Source organism: Lagopus muta, chromosome Z (assembly GCF_023343835.1).
Source record: "Lagopus muta isolate bLagMut1 chromosome Z, bLagMut1 primary, whole genome shotgun sequence".
Taxonomy (NCBI): domain Eukaryota; kingdom Metazoa; phylum Chordata; class Aves; order Galliformes; family Phasianidae; genus Lagopus; species Lagopus muta.
In genome coordinates, this window is record NC_064472.1 from 2,123,075 (window position 1) to 2,137,585 (window position 14,511).

At 42.2% G+C, this 14,511-nt stretch overlaps 1 protein-coding gene across 7 annotated transcripts in view; it reads left to right on the forward strand.

Moving 5' to 3' along the window:
- Window positions 1–14,511, forward strand: part of DYM (dymeclin) — a 150,442-nt gene that overhangs the window by 76,096 nt on the left and 59,835 nt on the right. The gene's annotated exons all lie outside the window — the stretch shown is intronic.

Below are 14,511 nucleotides of genomic sequence, written 5' to 3' on the forward strand. Positions count from 1 at the left end.
CCTTACACCTTGCTGAATCTCAGGGGCAGAGGGACTTGAATTTTCTATGCCATGAAGCTGGTGAACTTAACAGCTGAAATGATAACTGAGTAACTGAAGAGTAGCACGATTAATTTTATTTTCTTTACATTTGGGTCTGTTCTGAATGCACAGAAATGTGAGTATCTCTACCTGAATAACTCCTGCTTTTGTTTCTCATAACACAAAGCTCAGTAGCAGCCTTAAAGCTTGAAGGTTTTCACAAATTTCTGTAAGTTATGCTTCTTGTACTCATGCATCACATTATAGGAATGCACTCTGCTGGCAGTCAAGTACTTTGCAAACTGGATTTTCAACGTGCTTTACTTCCTCCTGCACATTTGACAAAAGATTGATTTCTTAAGTCAGACAAAATGTGCTGAAAGTACGGACAGTAAACCCTACATGATACTTTTCATGTGCTGTGGTTCTAGAGCATGGCCGTAGCTTAGGAAGGAGGTACTGGAGTTGATTCTTCCCGTTTTTGCTGTGCTCCAGACCCTTTGTGAAGGGAGGTATCACACATGGGGCATCCTGCTCATTCTGGCAGCCAGCCCTGCTCCGTGCTCCGGGGGAAATTGGGAAGGTCCTTATGAATGCAATCTGGAATAAACTTCTTTAGTGCTTGTCAGTGCAGACAGTGTGCCAGAAATAAGTAAATGATAACTGCGTGCCTGTACGCTTTGTAAAGGACTTGGTTAACAGAAAACATACCTCATTCTTAAACCTCTCTAGTTTGGATTTAATTCACTCCTAGTCCCTTCTCTTCATGAAATGCTTGTTTGTGAAAATATCAACTACTCATCAGTGTGAACGCTTCCATCGTCTTTTCCGTGTTTAACACACACATCCTTCTAAAATCCCGTGACAGTGAGTGTTCAGACTTGAGCTATTTTCCTGCTACACATCTCAGACGTTGTCTTGCACACCTGCACTCCTCATTTCTCAAATCGGAAGGGTGGAGTTTGAGCTTTCCAAGCACTTGCAAACTCTGAAATCATAGCTTCTACCATGCACTTTGCACCACTTCTCCATACGTCTTTGGGGCACACTGACCTTGATGTTTGACACCTGTCCACGACCCCAGGAAGGATGTGGAACCTGATGAAGTTCTCTTGCACTCCTCATATGCAACATTTCAACAACCTGCCATGAAGTTGATGTGCCTTATTTATCATCTGTCTAAACATGTTGAAATATGGCTGCTTGTGAAAGAATTGTGCTAAAATTTGTATGGAAGATATGGTTCTGGTGTTGTTGTCTAACACACGACGAGTTCTGGCTGCCAGCAGGGTTGGCTGTATTGTTCTGGAAATAATGTTGGAGTAGGGTAAGGATGGGTACAGAAAGTGGACTTCCTCATCAGTCGAGGAAGGACACTGGAAAGGCAATATGGTATGCATCATGTACAGCATAACTTTATTACATAGTTCAAAGATATGCCACACAATTGTTTTTAAACTTCTGCCCTTCTGTAGCTGGATGCTCCATATTACCGTGCAGTAGAAATTTGGAATGAAGGAGATGAAATTTGAAACAGAATGAGAATAAGAAGAGGGTTAAGGACAGCATTTGATTCTTTTTCCCTCAATTTTTGAATATAGTTCACTCAGAATCTTGTCCTACAGTTAGAAAGCTGCATGTCTGGAAAACAGGCAAAAAATGGCCACCAAGATCGTGATCTTATTTGTCACAATAATTGTGATGGATTGCTTATAAATCAAAAGACCCTTCTATAAAAATGCATTAGAAGCAATAGGAATAAATATTTATCAATGCATACATTTCATTAAAAATGACTGTTTTGAGGCATATATTCTTCCTTTTCCTACCTTGCAGAATCACAGAACTGTAGGGATTGTAAGGGACCTCTGGAGATCATTAAGTCCTCTCTTATTTGGTACTGAGTCACTATTATTAAATGTAGCCAGCACCAAAAGACCTAACCTGCTCCATGATCCCAAAACAGAACATACTTCAGATTGTTGTTCTGGTTCTATCATCAGAGTGCAAACATCTCTGAGAGAATAAACCACAGCATCCTGGATTAAAAAAAGTCTTTCTGCGAAGGAAAAGCCTATAAAGAGTATCAGGTAATTAGGAATATATGTATTTTAGGATATAACACTTAACTTAAAGTCTGTTTAGCAATATAATTGAATGGGCAGTCATCATTGGAGCCTCACTAGCTGCTCTAGTGGTTCCGTTCTTCATGTGAGAAGTAATTCCATCTCCATCCTAATCCTGTTCTGAGCAGAAGTTGCAATTGCTTTAAATTCTGAAGACAACTTCTGTGAAGGAAGTGGGGGAGAATATTCAGTCCTGCATGCATTGGAGCTCAGCAAAATCCAGCTCCATAATGTTGGCTAATTTGTTTCACATTCCAGCAGGCATGAGAATGGACAGATTTGCGTGAATTTATCACCAGCATGTGCTGGAAAGACAAACAGATGTCAGAGATGCTTTATGACGAGAAGCAGGGCAGCATTCATTTCAGGTCGGATGTCCTTTCCTATAGATTGCAACGACTTCGTGTTGTTCAGTGCAATCCTTCCTCTCTGCCCACTGTTAGCACTGATGTGTTGTGAATTACTCAGAGGTGTTTTATCAGGGCAGTGCCAAGGATGTGGTGCTGCACTGCATCTATCCTGTTTGCAGAGTGCTGATGTTTGTGGGACTGGTTCTGTCAGCTGAGCATTTTTCCTGCGTCTCTACGGCTTTGTCTGCAGGAATGTTTGCTGCTTTCTTTGTAGGTGTAGAGGTTTCTAAGCAGGACCACTAGAGGTTGCCATACACCTCACTAATTAGGCATGCACATTAAGCATTAAGTGAACTTATGGGGCGAATTTTTCCTTTTTTCTCACCCTCTCACAGCAGCCATTTACATGCAGGGCTGTGTGAGCCACCATGAATGGCTCATCAGCTGCTCTCCGTTGGACAGCTTAAGGAAATTAAAAGAAATGCCATAAGATGGCACAGTTAAATCTGTTGTGTGCTCTTATCTCTTTGGCCATGACATGACGTGGCAGACGTTGCTCCAGAATCCGGTCCTTTAAGAATGAAATTGCATGATGTTACATGAAATTGCACCTCTTCAGCACTGAGATGGTTTCTAATGGAGTGTAATTTGGAAGAAGAATGTCTGAAATTCAGTTAAATGGTGTATTACGTATGCAGAGTGTTTGGTAATAATTAGGGGTTGGACGAGATGACCTTTAAATGTCCCTTCCAACCCAAATAGTGATGTTATTCTGCAATTCCAAGTAGCATCAATCAGTAAATTTTGTTCTGGATGAGAAAAATTTGTACCGGGGTTGGTGCTGCAAAAAGAAGAATGCGTATGAAATGAGTGCAAGATGTATTTCCCACAGCAGTGCTCTTTTAATTTGACTTGTTTCTAAAGAACTCTCTGGATTTTAATAGTAGGTGCACGTGTCTCTGTGTTTATATCTCTGCATTTATATTTGTTCATGCGAAGCCATGTTGCTACATATGTAAGCATGCAGTAATGCACATCTAGACTATTTCAGGTTTATCAGCCAGTTTTCTGTGAAGGCCTTAGTTGCTTAAAGTAAAGTTGTCCGAGTCCTGTAATACCTTCTGTGATCACAGCAGTAACTTGAGATTAACAAAGGAACTACAGAAATGTTTGCTATGAACTTTCTTCAGTCTTTGTGATATCGAATCATTTCAGTTTGTAGAATCATAGAATCATTAAGGTTGGAAGGGACCCCTAAGATCACCTATTCCAATCACCCACCTGCCACCAGGATTGCCCACTAACCACGTCCCTAAATGCTACATCTGCCTTTCCTTAAACACCTCCAGGGACAGAACCCCACCACTCCCTGGGCAGCCCGTGACAGTGCCTGGCCTCTCTTTCTAAGAAGAAATTGTTCCTAATACCCAACCTGAACCTCCCCTGGTGCAACTTGAGGCCATCAGCTCTTGTTCTATCTCTCTCCTATCACTGGTTACCCAAGAATGGGTTTGGCTATGATGGAAATATGAGCTGAGTTTGTAAATTCAAATTTTGTTTAGCTCACCGTGCTCTGTATTAAAGTGTTTAATTTTGTTCTTTTCATTGACCTTCAGGTCAATGAAGGACAAGTTGCCCAAGGAGGCTGTGGATGCCCCATCCCTGCAGGCATTCAAGGCCAGGCTGGATGTGGCTCTGGACAGCCTGGTCTGCTGGTTGGTGACCTGCACACAGCAGGGGGGTGGAACCAGATGATTTGGTCCATTGTGGTCCTTTTCAACCCAGGCCATTCTGTGGGTCTGTAGTTCTATGACCTTCATGGCATGACACATCTTTGTGATATTTCTGAAATAATTTGATAGAGTGCTAGACCTCTCAGTGACTATTCTTTACGCCCACCTTTTTATAGGCTGTATGCAATCAGATTAGTTGATCATATTGTCAACTGTCACATTATATTGATCTAAAGAGAGCACGTTACTTGCCTGTGCTTTCCCCTAGAATGTCAGTTGCTGTTTTTATAAACTAGAAACAAGGAGAAAATTAATCATTTCTCATGTCTCGTGTTTGGCAGAATGGTGATGAGTTTGCAGTGTGTTTGTTAATCAGGTCTGCACATAGAGCTGTCAGTCTTTATGGCTTTGGGGAGAAATTGAAGTCTCTCCTGACTTCGCAACTTGATTTATAAAGCAAAAAAAAGTACAATCAGAAGAATTTCATTCTGTGGTTGGTTCCGTAGCAGTGAGTTACATTGATGTGGGTTTGCAGGTTGGGATTGTGTGGTTTTTGTTTGTTTGTTTTTGCTTTGCTTGTTTGTGTTGTTTTATCTTTACTCCAAATCTACCCTTTCTTCAGGCAAGATCTCTGCATAGAAGCAGCAGACGTTTGGGTTGGACAGGCACTGCTTCCTCAGGCAGCCCTTCTGCAAAGAAAGCAAAACACAGTGCAACAGCAGGACGTGTGGGATCTGACCTGCTGATCACTAAACCAAAAATTCTGAAATTAGTGATGTGCAAAAGTGATGAAATTAGAATTTACCAACTGCTTCATCAAATTTCTTAACGTTGGCAATAATGAGACATAATTGCTGGCTTGGAACTCCCCAGCCTGCTCCCAGGTAGGAAGATGAATGCGTCCCTCCCCACCGTGGTTTGCACTGATCATTCTGGTTTTCCTGCCTCTTTGTGCCCTTTGATGTTCAGGTGCTTTTGGGGAGCCCCGTAGCATCCAGCTTCCTGTAGAGCACTGGGGCAGTTGGTGCAGAGCACTGGTGCAACCGGGGTAACCAAATCAAAGGAATTTCTGAAGGAGAAGGACTGGAAAAAATGGTCAGGTTGCTGCAGTGATGCTTCAAAGCCTTTTGGCTTCTGATTTAATTCTCTTTCATCAACAACAACAAAGAAAGTTGCTTCTCATTTTCATGGTAAAATGGTAAAAATTCAGGGCTGTCAGAACTTCAGATTTTAAATGAAAAGCATGCGTGCAGCAAAATAAATTAATGAAGCAATTCTGTTAAAATCATGTTTCTGGCTTCTTTCTTTCATCAGTGAAATGCACTGATGGTGCACAGTGGTGTTAAATCAGAACTGCTTTCAGATATGACGTTTTTTAGGACTATTCTGAATTTAGGGGTGTGACTGTTTGACCCACTGAGGGTCAAACAGTATGGGAAAAGCCTGATTTTGTAAATGTCAGCTTTCAGTTTTCAATAATCAGAGTAAGGTAATTAGACGTAAGACATTAGCAGATGGAGTAAGAGTGTGATAACCAGCCTTTACATTGACTCACACAGTAGAAAACCGTGTCCTTTCTTACTTTTCCATTGGTACTGCTGTAACAGAGCATTTGTGTTGCTTAGAACTGCATGGCTGTGGGGTGCTCTGGAATGTGCAGGTTTGCATTGTCCCATGCGTGCTGGGAGCTGGACCTCAACAGCAGCTTCTGAATGAGACTGTGAGAGCAATCTGTAGAAAAGCTGTGTATTCTGGGTTCCAATTTTAATTGGACAATTAAGTTAAATCTCTGTTTACTGATCTCTTAATCGTAACAGAAGTGTCCATACCCTTGAGAAAAGAGGCTGCTCCTGATCTCACGCCAAGGCATTGAGGGACTCCAGCAGTCAAGTTATGCAGTAATGGAAGATGGAGTTCTGAATGGTGCCATAAATGCACCGTGATCAGAGCTGCTAAAGACTGAACCCCCTGAGTGTGAGCTTTCCCCTTCCTTTTAGTAACCAAATGAAAAGGAAAAAGAAGCAGAGGGCAATGAGCTGTGTCACTGAAATAGCAGACGGCTTACCTGGAACTCAGCTATCATCTTTTGCTTTTGCTTTAAAGGGCAATCCGGCATCTCTCTGTCACCACTCTGAGACAGTAATGTCCTATATATAACACTCTGCCTGGTTAATCATGGAATCATAGAATGGCTTGGGTTGGAAGGGACCTCAAGGATCATGAATCTCCAACCCCCTGCCACACGCAGGGCCACCAACCTCCACATTCCATAGCAGCCCAGGCTGCCCAGGGCCCCATCCAACCTGGCCTTGAACGGGGGCATCCACAGCCTCCCTGGGCAGCTGTTCCAGCACCTCACCACTCTCTTGATACAGAAATTTGTTGCTAGGAATATTTGTATCAATGTTTTGTCTCCTTTGCTAGTTGCCTTTGATTAGCACTAAGCTCTCTTCGGAATGGAAGGCTGCAGAACTGATAGGCACAGCTTTAGAAATGAGAATTGGAAGCCTTAAAGGCATTGTGCTTTTAATGCTTCTCAATTCTGAGATAGCTTGGTAGCATTATAGGTTAGCGGAGAACATGTTGTTACCTACCTTGGATATAAATGATTTTCTATTTCCAAGAAGCTGCTTTAGAAGATTTTTTCTGCACAGTGTAGCATGGTACAAAAATGATAACTTCATTCTTTCAGGATATTGCAAGTGGAGTCAAAACAAATGGCTTTTCAGAAAAGAGCCTTCATTATATTTCCCAGGTATGATAGGATGAGAGGGGATGGCCTTAAGTTGCACCAGGGGAGTTTCAGGCTGAATATTAGGAAAAATTTGTTCTCTGGAAGACCAATCAGGCACCTGCATAGGCTGTACAGGGAGTGATGGGGTCACTGTCCATGGAGATGTGTCCATGGAGCCATGAAGATGTGGCACTTGGGGACGTGGTCAGTGGGCACGGTGGGATGAGCTGGGATGGCGCTTGGTGATCATTGAGGTCTTTTCAACCTCAGTGGAGGTTCAAGAATCTCTGGAGTGATTTTGTTGGGAGATAAAAACAATTTGTAAAGATCTTGCCAGTATTAAATAAAAGCAGCATATGCTGGCTTCGTTAGCAGCTTGTTGACCTAGATGAGCAGTGGAGAAGATGATAAGCTGATCAGTCTTGCCAAAATCGGGAGGTGTCATTGCAATTAGCAGGAGAAGCTGTGACAAACGAGGGGAGACAATCATTTCTCAGATGAGGAAAAGGGAACAGCAGTGTCAAATGTCTTGCTGATAGCAAAGTGAACGTAAGCTACTTTTTGAAAGGAATGAAACACACTTTTTGGTGTGCGCTGAGTGTAGTTGTGGGCAGACATAAAAATGTTACATGAACAGAAAGAGGAGTGCTCCATAGTGTTGCCCTGTTTTGCTGTGGTGTAGCATATGGAGGTGAGGCTTTAGGGCCACGTCAGCTGTTTCCAACGTGGAAATAGCCTTGAATTTGGTTTAAGCCTAGTGGGTCCTGCTGGGGCTCCTGACAGGACAGTAATGCCATCATCCTCCATCTGGCACGAGCAGCTGAGCACCCTGCATGCCTTTAGAAGTGCTTGGGACCACTCAGCCCCATCCCTGCTGTGGGCTGGCTGCCCCCCAACAGCTCAGGCTGCTCAGGGCCCATCCGTGGCCTTGGGCATCTCCAAGGATGGGACACCCGCAGCTCTGGGCAGCAGTGCCAGAGCCTCACCACTCTCTGGGTGAAGAATTAGCACAAAAAATTGGCCGTAGAACTGAAATTCATCGAAATCTTGATACCTATTTCATCTAACACTAGTGCATCCACTGCTAAGCCGTATCCCATTACATCCATACATCTCTTAAATGCCTCCAGAGTAGTATCTCTGGGAAGCATGTTGTTTTGGTTTTATTTTCTTTCCTTATTTCCCCAGTTTGCAAGTTGAACTTCAGTATTATATTGAGGTGTTCAAAATAATCAGATAACCAGAAGTGTGATGTCTCTTCATCAGTGTGATGCAACAGATCTCACTCATGGCTAACTAATCAGTGATGGCAGAACAAAGATCAGAAATACATGAAGTCTTGGTTTTTAGCAAGTTCCAGAAGAAAAGCTTGCACATAAAATGACCTCAGTATTTTTCCTTAATTCCAGTGAAGGTGATTTAGTTTTTACATTCGGGGTCAATCTGAAGGAATACTTTTGATTGATTGCCATGAATACCATTATCATCGTCGTTGGTTGGTTGGTTGGTTGGGTTTTTTTTTTGCTTTTTTTTTCTTTCTGTTCAAGATCTTCCATCACTGCTAGCGCTCAGAATCCAGTGTCATTTAAGTTTTCTGCAGGTTTCATTTTGAGAAGAAGCAAAAATGAGAAATCTATCAGTGTTACTCCAGTCCTGTTAGTACAATTCTGACTTCTTTTAACTGGTCTGGAAGAAAAGAAAATCAATACTCTGCAAACAATTACTGAGTTGTATTCCACTATATTTTTTCGGGTTTTTGGGGAGTCTATTGTAAAGTGATTCTTACAGTTTTTGCAATTTAAAAAGTTTGTTCTGTACCAGTAAATTATCCTCTGCAAGATCTGAGAGTTTGAAAACAGAAGGGAACGCTAGCAGTCTGTTAGAAACTGTTATCTGTTCTTCTAGGAGAATCATAGAAACTGCAGTTTTGTCTTTGTTGTTTCTTTTAAGGAACATTGTCCCATAAATACGTTCCATTCAAAACCAACTGCAAAGTGACTCAGGACAATAACTTGCTTGAACCTGTCCTCTGTCTTCAGTTGCAGGCTGCTTGGCTCGTCGCTGCTTCATTCAGGCACAGCAGATACTATTTCCTTTTTAGAAATTCCCTCTCTGGGGAAAAAACTGCCAACTGCAATCTAAGTGAATGAATGAGCAGCAGACTCAGAATGGTTTATCTCATAGACGAAAATCGTGCTATGGCTTTAAGTAGGCATTAGTATAAAATATAAAATAAAATAGCACTGATTTTAAATCATGGCTTCTGTTTTTGTGTGGCTGCTGCTGATTTCACATTATAACTGATGCCATTAACCATGGGTGACGCTTTCCAGGTTTGCAGTTTCTCTCTCCTGGTGTGTGAAGATGTGTTCTTTTGCAGCAGATCTATGCCACGCACAGAAATCGTGCTTTTGGACACCAGGGCTGTGTGCATTGTCAAGCAGGATTTTAGGAGGACAAAACCCCTCTGAGCCCATAAGAACTTGAGTCACGGTACTTCCCACCACCGTATGCTTTCACCTTATTTTGCATGGCTCAGAAGTAAAATACTGTGCTTGAAAACATCATGCACTTTAAAGTGGAGGATGAAACTATAGGTGCAAAAGAAAGGATCAGGATTTAACTTCTTTAAAGTGCAACTGGTCTTTATAACCGTTGAATGACTCAACCTTTTTAATGGTCGTGGCCTACAGCAAGTTGAGGAAAGAACAGGCTTTTAGGTAGTAAATACACTTAACTCTGCGATGAATAAATAAATTGGCTATGAAGCTGTGTAGAGACATGTCTCTTTAACTCATTAATTATACTCTTGGGTCCACAAATAGCTCTTTCACCGAATAGCACAATTTACATGGGCTCAGACTGGATGGATCCCATTGTGCATTGGGCGATGGTTCAGGTGAGCAGTGCTGCAGTCCCTCCTGCTCTGCCCTGGAGCTTTCCTTCCATGGGAGGTTTGCAGCTTCATGCAGACTGCAGAGTTGGAGCTGATCACAAAATCACTGAGGTTGGAGAAGACCTCCAAGACCCCCAAGTCCAGCCCCAGCCCTCCCAGCCCATGCGCACTGACCGTGTCTGCAAGTGCCACATCCCCATGGCTCTTGAATGTGCATCTTCCAAGGAATGGTTCATCTGAGTGACAAAAGACTTCATTCTGTGTCTCAGATGCTGGCACCGATTAAACACTCCCAGCTCTTTCATATCTTTTTTGTTAAGGGTCATCAGTTCCTTGCGTCTGGTCCTAATGAACAAATCCTTTTGTTCTTTTTAACACAACTTCATCTGTACAGAGATAATTTGGCCTTTTTGTACAAGAATTTCATATTTATTGTTTGATTTACAGTCTGTCAATTGCTTGCAGGATTTGTTTTTCATTTCCTTGTCCTCCTTCACTATGAATACTTCTGTTCACAAACCCAGTACTGCTCTCATAAACCCTTGGTGTACATTTGGTCAGAGCTGTGACAGAGCGCCTCACCAGAGCATGGGAACTTCTGTCTGTGATGCATTATCACAAATAATCTCTTCTGAAGTATTCAAATAATGTTTATGCTTCTCCATTCCGTGTTTCGAGTGCTCCAGTATAGACTGTGAAAGGCTGATGTGATCTCCTGCAACCCCAGCACCAACTCCAATAGTATGTTATAAGCAGCTTAGCTGTGCTACCCCTACCATGGCAGAAACCCACCTCTCTGTTGTTAACTCATGCATGTTAGTCATTCATAATATTCTCCAGCACTAAACAAAAAAAATGATAATACTTAGGCAGTTTTCTTTCTGCTGTGGTTCATTGGTACGACATGCCATGGTGGTACCTTTCCTACAGGAAAGCTGGGGAGGGGCTTTTTGTGAGGGCATGAGGGGAAATGGTTTTAAACTGGAAGAGGGTAGATCTGGGTTCGATATTTTTACTGAGAGGGTGGTGAGACACTGGAACAGGCTGCCCAGAGAGTTGTGGATGCCCCTTCCCTGGGAAGCATTCCAGGCTGGATGGGGCTGTGAGCAAGCTGGTCTAGAGAGAGGTGTGCCTGCGTATAGCAGTGGATTGGAACTAGGTGATCTTAAAATTCCCTTCCAACCCAAATCATTCAGCGATTCTATGATCACAGTGTCATAAATAGCAGAATACCAAACAGAGCTGAAAATTTGTCCCGTATCCTAATCTTGTATTGCAATCTTCTGTTGGCTGGAAGGCAAGTCTGCTTTCGGTGGGTTGCATTTCTGCTGTTTGTGCTATGTAAAACAACATTAATAATATCTAAGGAGAGAATAAAACAGCCGTTCTTACAAATTAGGCAATCAAGTTACTGTTACCCTCTCTTTAGATTTGAGTGGGTGTAGAATGCATTTTTGTTGCATTTGTCTTTGGGAATGTAGGACTAATGACGAGTAGGACTCCTGGAGTAGAGGTTGTCTGACATGAACGGGAGTAAAATCTTTGTGGCACGTCACAACATTCTCCTTGCATGTACAGAGATAGTTTGGGAGGCTGACTACCATGTGCTGAAGCTTAATTAGCTTGTTCTTCATTGTTTTTTATAAAAAATGATTTCATGCTGGCTTCCCCATAGAGTCATGTTGTAGCACAACTCCCTTTTGAAACTCTAGCGATTAAGTCTTCAAACTTAGCAGAAGATGTTGTGTGGTGCATTTTTAACATTCTGCTTCAGAAACAATATGACCTAGATAGTTAATCAGGCTTAGCAAAATTGGCTTTTTTTTATTGCTGCAGATTAATCTAGTTTCTCTGAGCTAATGCATATGGTATGTAAGTCTTCAAGACCGTACTTTTTCTCAATGATGTTGGAGATTTATAACCTTCATAAAATCTGGCATGCACTGAGAGAAAGATTATGAATTACAGTCATTTAACCATTAGTACTGGGAATTTGTCTTTTGAATCTTGTATATGTTGTTTCAGACTGTATCATATTTACAGAGGGTTGAGTGAATTCTGTGTTTCTTTTATACCCTGCCCAATTTGCTTCATTTCTGTGTTGTTGAAAAGATATCAGCTTGGTGCTGTTAATTTTTTTTGTCTGAAACAAAAAACAAATTTGCTTTACAATCTCAGTTGACTTCAGTAGGGAAAATACTCAGTTTCTGGTTTAAATAAATGAGGATGGCAGTGGCTCTGCATGAGTTGCTCGGTGCTCTTGTCTTCTTCAAGCCTGTCCTTAAAGTTTTGGTTGAAAAACTGCTGTAAGCAGCAATTCCACCACTTGTTTAGCTCTCAATTTTGCTGAGTGTTGAGTCTGTGGCTTTGTTCTTCTGTGCACCTCTTGGAGTGCATGGAGCTCGGGTTAAAGATTTGGAGTGATGTGATCAGCTAAGCCAGAAAACTTGGAAGTATCAGTGGCAGCTTTCTCTTCTGGTGGTGTCAGATGGCTGCTGTGCAGCCCCTGCGTCCTGCTTCAACTTCATCATTCTCTGTTAGGATTTAGCACTATTGACATTTAACTGATGAGTGATAGAAACTGCATCAAGTTGACGTAGTTGGGCTTCCTTCATGTTCTGCACGCGACAGGTCATGGTGACACTTTGGCCACAGCATGGGATAATTCAGGGAGGCTCAGTTTTCTTCAGAAAAAACGTGAAAGAATGCAAGTGTGGGAAATGTTCATCAAATTTGTAATTGTAGGAGCTGCAGCCCCCTCACGGCCCTACATCCCCTCTTGGCCCTACGGCCCTCTAATGGTGACCTACAGCAAATTCTCTCTAGGAAATAGTTTGTTTTCTCTGAGAGAGTGCTGGAGTTGACTGTGATTGAACTTGATTTGACGTTTTTTCATTGTTTCAGTGTTTACCCAGCAGTACCCAAGTTTCCTCCCATCTCATTTTATATCTTGTCTCTGGGCAAGGTTGAGCAATGCCAGGGTCAGGCAAGGAAACATTCCTGCAGCTGCCAGAAAGCTGAGTAGAAAACAGTTCTTAAGCTATAGGTAGCTTACAGGTCTCGTGGATGTCAGATTCTGTGTCAGAGATCTTCAGGTGTATTTTGTTAAAAATGTGCACTCCTTGTGGTTACCAAAACAGCCTTTCCTGAGCTGGTTTTGGTGTTGCATTCTGTGTTCTCTGTTTCAATTCCCCACACGCTGTCCTTGGTGGAACTTTTTGTGCTTCCCTGGAAAAAGATAATCCAGAAACCCCCAAATAAACACATCAGAAGTGAAGCCCTGGAGACCCCTCAGTGCCACTTTCTGACTTCCATTACCCTCTCATCAAAGCACCAATGGAAGATTCCATCAGGACGGATGAGGACTTGGGCTGAAGCTTTGCCTCGGTCCCATCCTGAAGATGTCATCCTATGCCATTGAGTTCCCATTGCTGTCATCCTCCCTTCCAACCAGTTTGCTGGGGACTCACTGATGACCTGATGGTTGAGATGGGTGTTTATCTGATCGTGGTTCCTGTCTCTGTAGCCTACAAAGAACTGCTGCTAACCTGGATTTCAGTTTGGATTAGAAAATTTGGGGGGTTTCTTTTCATTGTCAGTTAGCAGTGGCTGTTAAATACAAAGAATGTTCATGGTTTAAGGCTTAATAGGACATGTGAGATTTCTTCTTTAATAAGCATAAATGTATAGAGAATGTAGCTACAGTAATATTTATATATTAGAAGAGTTCTATTATTTTTAGAGCCTCAAGAAATGGGAACCAAATCTTGTTATTTGAAAATGCATACATGCATATGTGTATATATAAAAAAATATCATTGTAATTTTGGAAAATTCAACCCAGTTTTCCCAAACATGTTTAACCAGACACCACTTTATAGCTATTAGAACTTGACACTCTGTAATGTTTTGTTATCAATATTCAAAGTGCGGGTCAAACAGTTCTTACTTTTTATTAGAAGAGATACAGATTTCTTTTGGAATGGTATTTCAGTGCACTAGGAGCTAAAGTTTGGTCCTTGGGGTGAAGAAAGTACATAAATAATATGTGCACGTTACTATATGTCAAATATGATGTTCTTAACTTTCTTTAATGTCTCTTTTTCAGATTTGTTGGAACTGTAATGTAGCTAAAGGAAGGATGTAATGCTAGAAATGCTTAGTCTTTAATGTGATGGGTCTTGTGGCTGTAACACAGTGCAGCAGACAGGTGTGCAGGGTTGCACTACTCATGGCATCAGTTGAAGTCGTACCTATCAGTAATCAGTAGGGGCAGGATCCACAGCCTCACTGTGTGCTGTCCCAGCAGAGTGTGAGAGCTCTGGGCTTGTTTGGTCTGGAGAAGGGAGAGCTCCAGGGAGACCTCATGGAGCCTTCCAGTACTTGAAAGGAGCATTCCAGGCCAGGCTGGATGGGGCCATGGGCAGCCTGAGCTGGTAGCTGGCCACCAGGTCATGGAAGGGGTTTGGAACAGGTGATCTTTAAGGTCCCCTCCAGCCCAAGCCATTCTATGATTGTATGACATTATCGGGCATTCCTCCTCCCATCACATACTGTTCCCATTCATTTTGCCAATTAAACCCAAATGTGATTATTTCACTCACGGATCAAGTTTCATTCTTATGAGAGGGAAGCTGTTGGCTATGGAGGG